At 43.1% G+C, this 16,056-nt stretch overlaps 1 protein-coding gene across 1 annotated transcript in view; it reads left to right on the top strand.

Annotated features, from left to right (window-relative positions):
• cenpp (centromere protein P) overlaps positions 1–16,056 on the top strand; it is a 279,625-nt gene that overhangs the window by 121,523 nt on the left and 142,046 nt on the right. The window lies entirely within an intron of this gene.

The raw sequence follows: 16,056 nt of genomic DNA, 5'->3' as shown, positions 1-16,056 counted from the left end.
ATTGAGGGCCTTTTTCTATGCTGTAAAACACTATGAGCTGCTTCTTACCCAGCCATGCAGTTCTATGGCTTAGTGCAGTCATTTGGACAAAATGCTCATTTAACAAAAACATTGATGAATAATTTTGATAACATTATTAACATAGAAAAGTATTCAGTAAATATTGATAAGCATGAGGCCTGGGAAAAAAATACCATAAATGATAATCTTCCTTGCAGCGTTGCTGTAAGTCAGAATCAGGTTAAATATCTCTAGCATATGTCATGAAATGTGTTGTTCTGTGGCAGCAGTGCTTTGCAATACATAATAAAAAAAACTGTAAATTCCAATAAATATATATAAAAATATAAATTAAATAAGTAGAGCATAAATAGAGGGGAAAGGACTGTTCACTCATGATTCCCAAGCAATCTAACAGAGCTTGAGCAGTTTCGTAAAAAATGGGGGAAAAATTGCAAAGCCCAGATGTGCATAGCTAATCAAAACCTATCCACACAGACTCAAGGCTGTAATTGCTGCCAAAAGTGTACTTAGTAAATACTGACTTGAAGGGGGTAAATACTTAATGCAATCAATTATTTCGTGTTTTATATTTGTAATTAATTTAGATCACTTTGTAGAGATAAGTTTTCGCTTTGACATGAAAGAGTCTTTTTCTGTTGATCAGTGTCAAAAAAGCCAAATTAAATCCACTGTGATTCAATGTTGTAAAACAATAAAATGTGAAACTTTCCAGGGAGGATTAATACTTTTTATAGGCACTATATATATATATATATATATATATATCACCATATACACCGCTGAGATTCAGTTACTTGCGGGCATACTCAGTAAATCCAATGACCATAATAGAATCAATGAGAGACCACTCCAACAGGCTGACAACCAGCGTGCAAAAGACAACAAGCTGTGTAAATACAACAAGAAAGAACAAAAAGAAATGATACTAAATAAGCAATAAGTATCCGATGACCACAATGCCATTAGTTTCAAAGTAAGTATGCAAGGAGATAGGTCTGGTCTGCAGATTGAGATTCTAAATTGGAGAAGGGCCAATTTTGGTGGTATCAGAAATGATCTGGCAAGTGTGGATTGGGACAGGCTGTTTTCTGGCAAAGGTGTACTCGGAAAGTGGGAGGCCTTCAGAAACAAAATTTTAAGAGTACAAAGCTTATATGTGCCTGTCTGAACAAAAAAGTAAAGATAACCATTGTAGGGAACCTTCATTTTCAAGAGATATTGAGGCCCTGATGAAGAGAAAAAGGAGGTGCATAGCAGGTACAAGCAAGTAGGACCAAATGAGCTGCTTAAGGAGTACAAGAAATGCAAGAGAACACTTAAGAAAGAAATCAGATAGGCTAAAAGAAAACATGAAGTTGCTCTAGCAGACAAGATGAAGGGGAATCTTCAGGGATCCTACAGGTGTGTTAAGAGCAAAAGGACCAGAATGGTAATCCAAAACAGATGGGGGAGATCTTAATTGCATTCCTTGCTGGGTGGCAAGGCTTGGAGGACTGGAAGGGCCTCTTCCACACTGTATCTCTAAATAAATAAATAATCCACTTTTAAAATCCATCAGATGCCTAATGTGTCCTTTTTTTAAAACAAAAACTTATTCTAGAGTCTCACCATCCTTTTCCCAGAATTCTCCAAATATCATCTCCTTCTTCTGTGTGAATACACATGGGATTAATTCATTGAAGACCTATTTCACATCTTTTAGCTCCAAACATAGAATGGTACTTTGAACTCTTATTAGCCCTACTGTTTCCCCCAGTTTCCCTCTGACCCAGAATATCATTAGGGCTTTTCTTTAATTTTTTATGCTCTTTCTTTACCATCCTATTTTTTGAATTATCTCTATACCTCTTGACATCCAGAATTTCTTGGACTTGTTCTTCTTATCCTACATTGTTAAGAGACCATGTTAGCACTGAACTTTTGATTGGCTTTCACTTGTCAGAAATAGGCCTATTTGCAAAGTAGCTGCTCCCAGTCTGATTGGTCTTCCTCCAATTCAGGACATTATTTTCCAGGTCATCCTTATCCTTTTCTACAACTACCTTGAAATTTATGCCCTACCACTGATATCCCAGCTTGCTTGTCAGGGTTCACTATGATTTTATCCAGTAATGCCCCTTGTCTTGTAGGAGACACTTAGAACAGGCTATGTGGAGCAGGAGCTAATATAGATAGATCAGATAGTGTCAAGAGGATCTTGGACAAGATAATATTTGACTTAATGAAGCTGAACAAGAGACTGTTGAAATAATCAATGTAAGGAGTGTCATTAGGAGTGGGTGAAAGCTTCAGCAACAGGTCGATTGGGGTAAGACAAAGGTAAATAAAGTCGTTTTGATTAAAATAAATACAGGCCATTCCTGGATTATGAATGCCTAATTTGTGGGCATGTACATGTACAAACCATGACATTATTAAATTCAATTGCCTGAATTAGCTACATTCATTCATTCCTACAAATGGCATAGTTTCCTTTACCTCTCCACTTATAGTAATTGTTCATTCTTATAAATCTTACAGGCTTTTGATGACATTCGTTACAAAACTGTGGAAATATAGTTAATATGTGCAGTAATTTTTGTGTATTGCCTAATTTTATGACCATAAGATATAGGAGCAGGTTTAGGCCTTTTGGCCCATCAAGTCTGCTCCCACTATTTCACCATGTCTGATCCATTTTCCATCTTGTGTCCAATCTCCTGCCTTCTCCCCGTATCCTTTCATGGCCAGACTAATCAAGAAACTTGTGTATAAATTGACTTATGTCTGCAAAAACAGAATACATTCTTTATCTGGGGATGGTCGTTATATAATTTGCAATGAATCAGATTCTGGTTTAATATCACTGGCATATGTTGTGAAATTTGTTGTTTTGCAGAAGCAGTATTTTGCAATACATAATAATAAAAACTATAAATTACAATAAAAAGAATATATAAAAAAATAAAATTAGTAGTGCAAAAAGGGAGGGAAAGTAATGGCTCAATTTAAGACCAAATAGGAAGCAAATGTTAAATGTTTCTGTCAATCTGTCAATGATTGGGAGTAGAGGACTGTAAGAGTAGCAGATGGGTTTCGATGTGAGGGTGACATGGGTTTGATGGGAAGCTATATCTAAACTGCTTTTTTCTTCATTGTTTTGCTGGAGTTATTTGCAGCTCAGCCTAAACGGGATATTGGTTGAGTATTGGTAAAGCCGTTGCTAAAGATACTTAGTATTGATCGGATTGCTGTTTTTTGGAACCAAGTAGAGAACAGGTACAGTATGATCTAAAACCTTCCGAATCCTATTTTTCCCCTGCCTCACACATTCACAATCTCAGTTCTTTATTTGTATCTTTATCTTAATCTGCCTCTCCATTCCAAATCATCCCTACAAATTAGGGTGCTGTAACAATAAGTAGGCTACTGCAGCATCAAGAAGCTTAAGAAGATAAGGAGTAGAGTCGAAAAGAGAAATGAAGAAGGAAATATTGGGGAAAGAAAACTGAAGGAGAAAGAAAGAAAAGTGAATTGAAAGGGATCACATACAGAGAACTGAAGGAGACGGGAGAGGAATTAAAATAATTTAAATTGAATTGAATTGAATTGGATTGGATTGGCACTGCACCAACATTGATTGCTGAGCATTGCAGAGAGTGGTATGGACAGCCCAGCACATCTGTGGACATCAACTTCCCTCCGTTAAGGACATTTACAGCAACAGGTGCAGAAAGAAAGCCTGGATGATCATCTGGGACACCAGTCACCCCAACCATTAACTGTTTCAGCTGCTTCCGTCTGGCAAATGGTACCACAGCATTAAAACCAGGACCAACGTGCTACGGGATAGCTTCTTTCAACAAGCCATTAGACTTATAAATTCACATGGCTGTACATTGTGATGGAGCCTTACCGCAAAGATTTCTACTCCTTCAAGTTGTAGGATGAATGCAAGATTTAAATACAGAAGGCAGAGGGTGGTGGTGGAGGGAGTACATTCAGATTGGAGAGTTGTGACTAGTGGTGTCCCACAAGGATCGGTTCTGGGACCTCTACTTTTCGTGATTTTTACTAACGACCTGGATATAGGGGCAGAAGGGTGGGTTGACAAGTTTGCAGACGACACAAAGGTTGGTGGTGTCGTGGAAAGTGTAGAGGATTGTCGAAGATTGCAGAGACATTGATAGGTTGCAGAAGTGGGTTGAGAAGTGGCAGATGGAATTCAACCCGGAGAAGTGTGAGGTGGTACACTTTGGAAGGACAAACTCCAAGGTAGAGTACAAAGTAATGGCAGGATACTTGGTAGTGTGGAGGAGCAGAGGGATCTGGGAGTACGTGTCCACAGATCCCTGAAAGTTGCCTCACAGGTAGATAGGGTAGTTAAGAAAGCTTATGGGGTGTTAGCTTTCATAAGTCGAGGGATAAGAGTCGCGAGGTAATGATGCAGCTCTATAAAACTCTGGTTAGGCCACACTTGGAGTACTGTGTCCAGTCCTGGTCACCTCACTATGGGAAGGCTGTGGAAGCATTGGAAAGGGTACAGAGGAGATTTACCAGGATGCTGCCTGGTTTAGAGAGTATGCATTATGATCAGAGTTTAAGGGAGCTAGGGCTTTACTCTTTGGAGAGAAGGAGGATGAGAGGAGACATGATAGAGGTATACAAGATATTAAGAGGAATAGATAGAGTGGACAGCCAGCACCTCTTCCCCAGGGCACCACTGCTCAATACAAGAGGACATGGCTTTAAGGTAAGGGGTGGGAAGTTCAAGGGGGATATAGAGGAAGGTTTTTTACTCAGAGAGTGGTTGGTGCGTGGAATGCACTGCCTGAGTCAGTGGTGGAGGCAGATACACTAGTGAAGTTTAAGAGACTACTAGACAGGTATATGGAGGAATTTAAGGTGGGGGAATATATGGGAAGCAGGATTCAAGGGTCGACACAATATTGTGGGCCGAAGGGCCTGTACTGTGCTGTACTATTCTATGTTCTATGTACATTCAACTTAACACAATTTAATTAAAAATTCAATTCACATACTGAGAATAAGGAGATAGGAGAGGAAATTGTACAGAAACATTCCTCTGGTATACTAATATTTGAAACATTGTTACATACCTCAAGGAGATCTTGTGACTTTCTTGTGGGAATGACGTAATCGTCTTTTGGAGGTCACCTGATGTAATTTTCCCGCCGATGTGAGGTCACATGATGACGTGTTCACCACGGGTATAAAAGGGAAGACCTCTGGTGACACAGTTAGTTTTCCAGCTAGAACATTAGTGTCCCCGTTCCCATTGCGTTTTTGTTTTATGATGCAGTTTCATTTTTAAAATGGAGTTTTACGTTCTATTGTAAGATACAATAGTACTGGATTGACAGTTTACCCTTCCTGCCAGATTTGTTGATGTACCTTTTCAGTCGTATTGGAGAGTGAAGACTTTATTGAAGTACAGGATATGAAGGATTAAGGGAAGTCAGGAATGTTCGGCAGTTTAATAAAGGATCGACCTTATTGAGTCTTCATTGGAGAAGTAGCGACCTGTATCGAAGATAACTCCTGCCGAAAGAGTAAGGAAGTTCATGCAAAGTTTGCTCTTTAGAAGAAATTAGGTCAGTTGTTTTAAGCCGTTTATTTCCTTCATCGTGAATCCTTTGGACAGAACCAGCTGGAAAGTCGCGTCTATGAAGAAATCCTTCTCCAGAGAAGGCTCTCCCAAATGAATGTATAAATCTGTTGGACTTCGAATTTACCATTTTAAGAACTGTATTTGACTTTAAGAACTGTTTTCGCATTTATCGCTCTAAGAACCAGTGCCGAGTGACGATTTGTTGAATGGCCGCATAGCAGTTAACTTCCAGTTAAGGTTTTCGTTTGTTTTTTTTTGTTTATCCCTGTTTAATGAATGTTTGGTTGTTTTTATATAACCTGACTCGATTGTTAGTCATTGTTGCCGGTTACGTAACAACATAGAAACATAGAAAACCTACAGCACAATACAGACCCTTCGGCCCACAAAGCGGTGCCGAACATGTCCTTACCTGAGAAATTTCCTAGGATTACCCATAGCCCTCTATGTTTCTCAGCTCCATATACCTGTGCAGGAGTCTCATAAAAGACCCTATCATATCCGCCTCCACCGCTGTCGCCGGCAGTCCATTCCACACGCTCGCCACTCTCTGTGTAAAAAAATATACCCCTGATATCTCCTCTGTACCTACTTCCAAGCACCTTAAACCTGTGCCCTCTTGTGTTAGCCATTTCAGTGCTGGGGAAAAGCCTCTGACTATCCACATGATCAATGCCTCTCATCATCTTAGACACCTCTATCAGGTCACCTCTCATCCTCCGTCACTCCAAGGAGAAAAGGCCGAGTTCACTCAACCTATTCTCATAAGGCATGCTCCCCAATCCAGGCAACATCCTTATAAATCTCCTCTGCACGCTTTCTATGGTTTCCACATCCTTCTGAAAGTGAGGCGACCAGAACTGAGCACAGTACTCCAAGTGCGGTCTGACCAGGTCCTTTATAGCTGCAACATTACCCCTAGGCTCCGAAACTCAATCCCACAGTTGATGAAGGCCAATGCACCGTATGCTTTCTTAACCACAGAGTCAACCTGCGCAGCAACTTTGAGTGTCCTATGGACTCAGGCCCCAAGATCCCTCTGATCGTCCACACTGCCAAGAGTCTTACCATTAATACTATATTCTGCCATCATACTTGACCTACCAAAATGAAGCACCTCACACTTATCTGGGTTGAACTCCATCTGCCACTTCTCAGCCCATTTTTGCATCCTACCAATATCCCACTGTAACTTCTGACAGCCCTCTACACTATCCACAACACCCCCAACCTTTGTGTCATCAGCAAATTTACTAACCCATCCCTCCACTTCTTCATCCAGGTAATTTATAAAAATCATGAAGAGTAGTGGTCCCAGAACAGATCCCTGAGGCACACCACTGGTGACCGACCTCCATGCAGAATATGACCCATCTACAACAACTCTTTGCCTCCTGTAGGCAAGCCAGGTCTGGATCCACAAAGCAATTTCCCCTTGGATCCCATGCCTGCTTACTTTCTCAATAAGTCTGGCATGGGGTACCTTGTCAAATGCCTTGCTGAAATCCATATACACAACATCTACTGTTCTACCATCATCAATGTGTTTAGTCACGTCCTCAAAAAATTCAATCAGGCTTGTAAGGCATGGCCTGCCTTTCACAAAGCCATGCTGACTATTCCTAATCATTTATTCCTCTCCAAATGTTCATAAATCCTGCCCCTCAGGATCTTCTCCGTCAACTTCCCAACCACTGAAGTAAGACTCACTGGCCTATAATTTCCTGGGCTATCTCTACTCCCTTTCTTGAATAAGGGAACAACATCTGCAACCCTCCAATCCTCTGGAACCTCTCCCGTCCCCATTGATGATGCAAACATCATCACCAGAGGCTCAGCAATCTCCTCCCTCACCTCCCACAGTAGCCTGAAGTACATCATGTTCAGTCCAGTGACTTATCCAACTAGACGCATTCCAAAAGCCCCAGCACATCGTCTTTCTTAATATCTACATGCTTAGGCTTTTCGGTCGGCTGTAAGTCATTCCTACAATTGCCAAAATCCTTTTCAGTAGTGAATACTGAAGCAAAGTACTCATTAATTACCTCCGCCATCTCCTCCGGTTCCATACATACTTTTCCACTGTCACACTTGATTGGTCTTATTCTTTTATGTCTTATCCTCTTGCTCTTAAGATACTTGTAGAATGCCTTGGGGTTTTTCCTAATCCTGTCCACCAAGGCCTTCTCATGGCCCCTTCTGGCTTTTCTAATTTCTTTCTTGAGCTCCTTCCTGCTAGCCAAGTAATCTTCTAGCTCTCTATCATTACCTAGCTTTTTGAATCTTTCGTAAGCTTTTCTTTTCTTCTTGACTAGACTTACAACAGCCTTTGTACACCATGGTTCCTGTACCCTGCCATCCTTTCCGTTTCATTGGAACATACCTGTGCAGAACTCCAAGCAAGTATCCCCTGAACATCTGCCACATTTCTTCTGTACATTTCCCTGAGAACATCCGTTTCCAATTTATGCTTTCAAGTTCCTGCCTGATAGCCTCCTATTTCCCCTTACTCTAATTAAATGCTTTCCGAACTTCTGTGTTCCTATCCCCCTTCAATGCTATGGTAAAGGAGATAGAATTGTGATCACTATCTCCAAAATGCTCTCTCACTGAGAGATCTGAAACCTGACCAGGTTCACTTCCCAGTACCAGATCAAGTACAACCTCTCCTCTTGTAGGCTTATCTACATATCGTGTCAAGAAACCTTCCTGAACACACCTAATAAACTCCACCTCATCTAAACCCCTCACTGTAGTGACATGCCAATCAGTATTTGGGAAATTAAAGTCTCCCACCATGACAACCCTGTTATTATTACACCTTTCCAGAATCTGTCTCCCTATCTGCTCCTCAATGTCCCTGTTACCGTTGGGTGGTCTATAAAACACACCCAGTAGAGTTATTGACCCCTTTCTGTTCCTAACTTCCACCCACAGAGACTCGGTCAACAATTCCTCCATGACTTCCTCCTTTTTTACGACTGTGACACTATCTCTGATCAGCAGTGCCACGCCCCCACCTCTTTTGCCTCCCTCCCTGTCCTTTTTGAAACATCTAAAGCCTGGCACTCGAAGTAACCATTCCTGCCTCTGAGCCATCCAAGTCTCTGTAATGGTCACGTCATCAAACTTCAAGTACTGATCCACGCCCCAAGCTCATCCGCTTTGTTCATAATACTCCTTGCATAAAATTCGACACATCTCACACTATCGGTCTGAGTGCATCCCTTCTTGATCACCTGCCTATCCTCCCTCTTGCACTGTCTCCAAGCTTTCTCTATTTGTGAGCCAACCGCCTCTTCCTCCATCTCTTCAGTTTGGTTCCCAAACCCCAGCAATCCCAGTTTAAACTCTCCCCAGTAGCCTTAGCAAACCTCCCCACCAGGATATTGGTCACCCTGGGATTCAAGTGCAACCCGTCCTTTTTGTGCAGGTCACTCCTGCCCCAAAAGAGGTCCCAAAGATCCAGAAATCTGAATCCCTGCCCTCTGCTTCAATTCCTCAGCCACGCATTTATCCTCCACCTCACTCTATTCCTATACTCACTGTCGCATGGCATAAGCATAATCCTGAGATGACTACCTTTGTTGTCCTGCTTCTCAACTTCCTTCCTAACTCCCTGTAGTCTGCTTTCAGGACCTCTTCCCTTTTCCTGCCTTTTTTGTTGGTACCAATATGTACCACGACCTCTGGCTGTTCTCCTTCCCACTTCAGGATATCTTTGACGTGATCAGAAACATCTTGGATCCTGGCATCTGGGAGGCAAACTACCATCCATGCTTCTTTTCTGCGTCCACAGAGTCGCCTGTCTGACCCCCTAACTATAGAGTCCCCTATCACTGCTGCCTTCTTCCTTTCCCTACCCTTCTGAGCCACAGGGCCAGACTCTGTGCCAGAGGCGCGGCCACTATTGCTTTCCCCCCACCCCCTCAACAGTACTCGAGCAGGAGTACTTATTGTCAAGGGGTACAGCCACAGGGGTGCTCTTTCACCTCTGACTCCTGCTGTTCCCTCTCCTGACTGGTTCCCACTTATCTGTCTCCCCAGGCCCCGGTGTGACTACCTACCTGTAGCTCCTATCTATCACCTCCTCACTCTCCCTGACCAGACTAAGGTCATCGAGCTGCATCTCCAGTTCCCTAACACGGTCCCTCAGGTGCTGCAGCTCGATGCACCTGGCGCAGATGTGGCCGTCCGGGAGGCTGAGAGTCTCCAGGACCTCCCACTTCTGACACCAAGCACAGAAAACCGGCCTCACACACCATACTTTCTGTCTGTATTCTACTCAGGCAGCCTAGCTCGCCTTGACCTATTATCTCCGAAGCCCTGTTGAGCCAAAGCCTTCCTACACTGTCTCCCTCTACTCGGTCACCCACTCCTCTGACGCCCTTTCTATAAGGCTGTCTCCTTTTAAACTCTTCTCGCTGTTCTAACTGGCTGATGTTCACGCGCTTGCGCAATCGTGCCCTGATCAAACCACTGAAGAAATGGTGGAATTATACTGACATTTTGTTAGTAAGTACGACTTAGGGCAAACCTGTCCAGGATGCCATGCAAGTGCTCCCTGAAAAGCCTCCATATTTCCATTGTGCATTTCCCTGAGTACATTTGTTCCCAATTTTCACACCCAAATTCCTGCCTAATAACATGGTAATTTGCCCCCACTCATTTAAATACTTGTCCATATCATCTGCTCCCATCCCTTTCCAAGGCACTGGTAAAGATCGGGGATTTTATTTATTTATTTTTATTTATTGAGGTACAGCACAGTAACAGGCCCTTCTGCCCGACGGATCCATGTTGCTCAAATGCACCCAGATGACAAATTAATCTACTAACCTGTACATTGTCAGCATTTGGAGGGAAACAGGAGCACAGGAGGAAACCGACACGGTCACAGGGAGAATGTCCAAACCCCTTACAGACAATAGTGGGAATTAAACCTGGACACTCAAATTAAGACCAAATAGGAAGCAAATTTTGGGAATCACCAGTGACACCAACTGTAAGAGCAGCCACAATGAACCAAACTTTCACTCTGGTGGGCCTAGTTCATGTACTATACGTAATATGCCCACGAAACCTGGATACGTGGTTCTAGCATGATGATACATTGAATGTCATGTGCACAATAATATTGCACTATGCAGCCTTGATCAAAATGGTGTAGGTCTCTTGTGTAAAAACTAACCAAATGCACATTTTGCTCAATGAAAATTTTACACCAGCCACCCCAGTGGCCCACATATTCAATACTGTGATGCCACCAGCGTAGAATTTTCTTGTTCCCCCTCTGACACTATGAATATTGAAGATTCCTCCCACATCCAAAGATGCACTGGCTAGACCATAAGGCACTGGAGCAGAATTAGGCCATTCGGCTCATCGAGTCTGCTCTAGTTAGTAGCTTTATTGTAAATGCCCCTAGTGTAGATGGGTGGAAAGGTATAGTTAGATAGAGGAGCAAGTAGGGAGTAGAAAAGTCAAGGAGAGAGCTGGGGAGGAAGGAGAGAGATTCAAGGAGGGAGGAAGAAAGGAAGGAAAGAGCAGAGAGTAAAAGGAATGGAGGGAGAGTAATGGTTGGAGAAGAGAGCAGAGTAGGAACAGGAGGATGCAGACGGAGTTGGGGACGGCGAAAGAGGGAGAAAAGGGAGAGGGAGCTGGAGCAAAGGAGGGAAAGAGGGTGAATAAAAGGGCAGAGAGTGTGGATGTGGGAGAAGGAAAAGGGTGAAGGGTAGAGGGATGGAGCAATGAAGCAGAGAAAGAGAACAGTTGTAACAGTCAAGTTCTGACATCATATTTCTGGCAGTGTATACACAGTTTTCTGCTGATGACTAGGAGTGGGTAAACTACCTGATACTTTAACCCCCGCTTATGCAGAATTCAGCTGAAGACGACGTGGAGGAGAAGTGCTCTGCATACAGTGAAGGATAATACCATGCTGGTATTGGTAAGAATCATTCAAATGTGGTACACATTGTGAGAGCTGGGAGGAAAAATCTTGTGATTTGAAGTTTGAAGTAGTTTGCACATACAATAGCAGAGAAAGTGTCACTCAAAGAAGCCCACAGTTGGAAACTTGCATGTTTAGAGCACGCATTGGTAAAATTGATGTGGGAGAGTAGTTATGGACAATAAAGGGGCTTAAGAACATTTGTCAAAAAGCAGGGAAGACAGGAGAAGTCTCTAATCCTCACCTACGATGCCGCTTTCAAGGGATTATGGATCTATATTTCCAGATCTCTCTGTTTGATCACATTAGTCAGTACCCTACCATTCACTGTGTTAAGTCCTGCCCTAGTCTGTCCTCCCAAAATGCCGCACCTCACACTTGTCTGCATTAAATTCCATATGCCATTTCTTAGCCCATGTTTCTAGCAAACCTAGATCTCACTGCAAGCTTTGATAGCCTTCCACTATGTCCCCAATCTTGGTAATCTACAACCCATGGCATGAATATTGAATGATCGATTATCCAGTACCCCTACGCTCCAGTATGTTTTCCCCACTTCCCTCCTGATCCTCCTCCTGTTTTGTCCCCTTCCCCCTCTTTGATCCATCCACTCACTGCCCACATAATTCACTCATGAGTTTCCCCATTTCCCCCACCTCCAATCTGGACTTGTTCCATCTGCTATTCAACTGGCCTCTCTCTGGAACCCACACCTCACCCCCCAAAAACTCTGGCTCAATTTATCCATTATCTTTCACTCCTCCTCAGTCCACCAATCGTCCTGGATTCTTGCCCTCTCACCTGCTTGTACTGACTGTCTCTTCTAAATTCTCAGTCGAGATTCAGGGTTTCAGTGTTGACAGTGCCTTTCCCATTGCAGATGTTGTGGTACCCACACTGAGCTTCTCCAGTACATTGTTTGTTGTTTCAGGTTCCAGCATCTGCAGTCTCCTGTGTCTCTCTGTTAAATACTTAATAAACAGCTCAGCTGCTGCTATTTTTATTGATAGTTGCTCCATCCTTTGTTAGTGATTATAAAAACATGTTTAACAGCACTTGGCCTTTGGAGAACTTTTTCAAAACTTGTCTTCTTCCTGCATCTGGTTTTAATCAATGGCAAATAACTTCTAAAATATTTTCAGATGTTGAATAGCAATGTGTAAAAGAACACAGAAAGATAAATTCTTTGTGTTGTGGTTTAGGATTAAGTTATCTGTTTATAGAGAAAAGGACAGGCTGAAAACTAGGGGGCGCAGCACTATGGCAATATTAGGAATGGATATTAGGAGCATTTGATGGCTCTGGGTCTGTATTCAGTGGAATTCAGAAGGGCAAGGGGTGACCTCTTTGCAACTCACCAAGTGATGAGAGGCCTTGATAGAGTGGATGTGGGGAGGATGTTTCCTATGGTGGGAGAATCTAGGACCAGAGGACACAGCCTCAGAATAGAGGAGCATCCTTTTAGAATGGAGATGAGGAGGAATTTCTTTAGCCAGAGTGGTGAATCTGTGGATTTTTTTTTAATTCAGGCAGCTGTGGAGTCCAAGTCTTTATGTACATTTAAGACAAAGGTTGATAGATTCTTGATTGGTTAGGGCATGAAGGGATACAGGGAGAAGGCAAGAGATTGGGGCGGAGAGGAAATTTGGTTCAGCTATAATAAAATGCCGGAGCAGACTTGATGGGCCAAATGGCTTAATTCTGCTCCTGTATCATAAGGTCTTATTATCCTCCAGTCTTATCAATCATTCTTCAAATGTCATCCTAAAATCAATATATATGCCATCACCTTGACACCCAAAACCTACCTGATCAATTTTTAACTGGCTCAGTTTATACCATCTGTACAATTGTTTCAGAAATGTTCAACTGTGAGATTACTGCCATTCTGTCTGTTATGATAGTTCTTGCCTATCCAATGAAATTCCCAAAAAATTTTAAAATGGAATTCTTGTGGAAACAGAACTACTAAGAGCATTCTTTCTAGTTTCACAAAATAACTGCAGGCTGTCTCACTTATAAAACCATAAGACCATAAGATATACGAGCAGAAATAGGCCATTCGGCCCATCGAGTCTGCTCCGCCATTCAGTCATAGGCTGATCCAATTCTCCTAGTCATCCCCACTCCCCTGCTTTCTCCTCATACCATTTGATGCCCTGGCTAATCAAGAACCTATCTATTTCTGCCTTAAATGCACCCAATCACTTGGCTCATGGCAACAAATTCCACAGATTTACCACCCTCTGACTAAAGTAATTTCTCCATCTCTCTGTTCTATATGGACGTCCTTCAATCCTGAAGTTGTGCCTCCTTGTCCTAGACTCCCTGACCATGGGAAATAACTTTACCATATCTAATCTGTTTAGACCTCGTAGCGTTCAGAATGTTTCTATGAGGTCCCCCCTCATTCCCCTGAGCTCCAGGGAATACAGCCCAAGAGCTGCCAGTCGTTCCTCATATGGTAGCCCTTTCATTCCTGGAATCATTCTTGTGAGTCTTCTCTGAACCCTCTCCAATGTCATTATATCCCTTCTAAAATAAGGAGCCCAAAACTGCACACAATACGCCAAGTATGGTCTCCGAGTGCCTTATAGAGCCTCAACATCACATCCCTGCTGTTATATTCCGTACCTCTAGAAATGAATGCCAGCATTGTATTCGCCTTCTGCACCACCGACTCAACCTGGAGGTTAATCTTTAGGATATCCTGCACAAGGACTCCCAAGTCCCTTTGCACCTTTGCATCTTGAATTCTCTCCCCAGACTAAATAATAGTCTGCCCATTTATTTCTTTCCTCAAAGTGCATGACCATACACTTTCCAACATTGTATTTCATTTGCCACTTCTTTGCCCATTCCCCTAACTATCTAAGTCTCTCTGCAGGCGCTCTGTTTCCTCAACACTACCCACTCCTACACCTATCTTTGTATCATCGGTAAATTTAGCCACAAATCCATTAATCCCATAGTCCAAATCATTGACATTATTGGTAAAAAGCAGTGGTCCCAACACCGACCCCTGTGGAACTCCACTGGTAACTGGCAGCCAGCCGGAATAGGATCCCTTTATTCCCACTCTCTGTTACTGCCGATCAGCCAAAACTCCACCCATGGTAGTAACTCCTCTGTAATTCCATGGGCTCTTATCTTGCTAATCAACCTCATATGTGGTACCTTGTCCAAGGCCTTCTGAAAATCCAAGTACACCACATCTACTGCATCTCCTTTGTCTACCCTGCTTGTAATTTCCTCAAAAAATTTCAGTTGCGTAGTCAGGCAGGATTTTCCTTTCAGGAAACCATGCTAGCTTTGGCCTATCTTGTCATGTGCCTCCAGGTACCCCATAATCTCAACCCTAACAATCAATTCCAACAACTTCCCAAGCACTGATGTCAGGCTAACAGACCTATAGTTTCCTTTTTACTGCCTTCCACCCTTCTTAAATAGCGGAGTAACATTTGCAATTTGCCAGTCATCCAGTACAATACCAGAATCTATCAATTCTTGAACAATCATTGTTAATGCCTTTGCAAACTCTCCAGCTGCTTCCTTCAGAACCCAAGGGTGCATTCTATCAGATCCAGGAGATTTAACCACCCTCAGACCATTAACCTTCCTAAGCACCTTCTCAGTCGTAATTTTCACTGTACATACTTCACTTCCCTGACACCCTACTTCGAAATTCCCCCACCAATTTTTTTGTGTACCTCGATATCTGCCCTAGCATTCCCTAATCACTACCTAAGCAGAAAGGCTGTTCCAGAAATTTGAACAAGTCTTTAGAGATGCGGCTTCTTTCGTGTGCCTGTCAGTCCTTTCCCTGCAGGCTGATTGCAGCTTAATCACATTCCTCTGTCTTCAGCCCTTCATTCTCTGTTTGCTGAAACTCTCTTTCCAGGAGCACCCACAGGCTCTCTCATCGATGTACAGGAAGGGGTTGGGGTGGCTTCTACGTAAATGTCTGCAAGGACCTCTCCCCAGTGGCACCCCCTTCTGAACTGTGCAGTCGACCACTGGCCCAACTGCTGAAAGGGCCCTTCTCCTCAGACTGGGAGTGACTGCTTTCAGATGCCGTGTGCCGTATGCCATCGAAGTGGTGGAATTTGCTACTTCTGCTTTAACTTAAAAATCCCTCCCCATCTATTCCAGCAATTCCTTGCTTTGTGCCCTGGCTGCCGGCAAGCAAAACAAACCCTCTGGGACAGCACAGCAGCTGCATCCACTATAGCCACTTTACAATCTCTCTTGCACTTTCTTCGGTCTATCTCACTGGCCCAGGAAACGATGGCAGAGTAGGTCGACCCCACCGTTATGCCCAAATCTAAAACTTCCTCGTGTGCTCTGCTCAGGCCTTCCTTCAGCATTTCCAGGAAGACTGGGTCGTCCCTCCCTGGATTATCCAACCCTGAATACTCCTCATATGCTCGATATTTACGTTCTGCATAATCCATGGCCATCTCATCAG

The sequence above is a fragment of the Mobula birostris genome, chromosome 16, assembly GCF_030028105.1.
Source record: "Mobula birostris isolate sMobBir1 chromosome 16, sMobBir1.hap1, whole genome shotgun sequence".
In the NCBI taxonomy this organism is placed as follows: domain Eukaryota; kingdom Metazoa; phylum Chordata; class Chondrichthyes; order Myliobatiformes; family Myliobatidae; genus Mobula; species Mobula birostris.
This window is presented reverse-complemented; position numbering and strand designations above follow the sequence as displayed.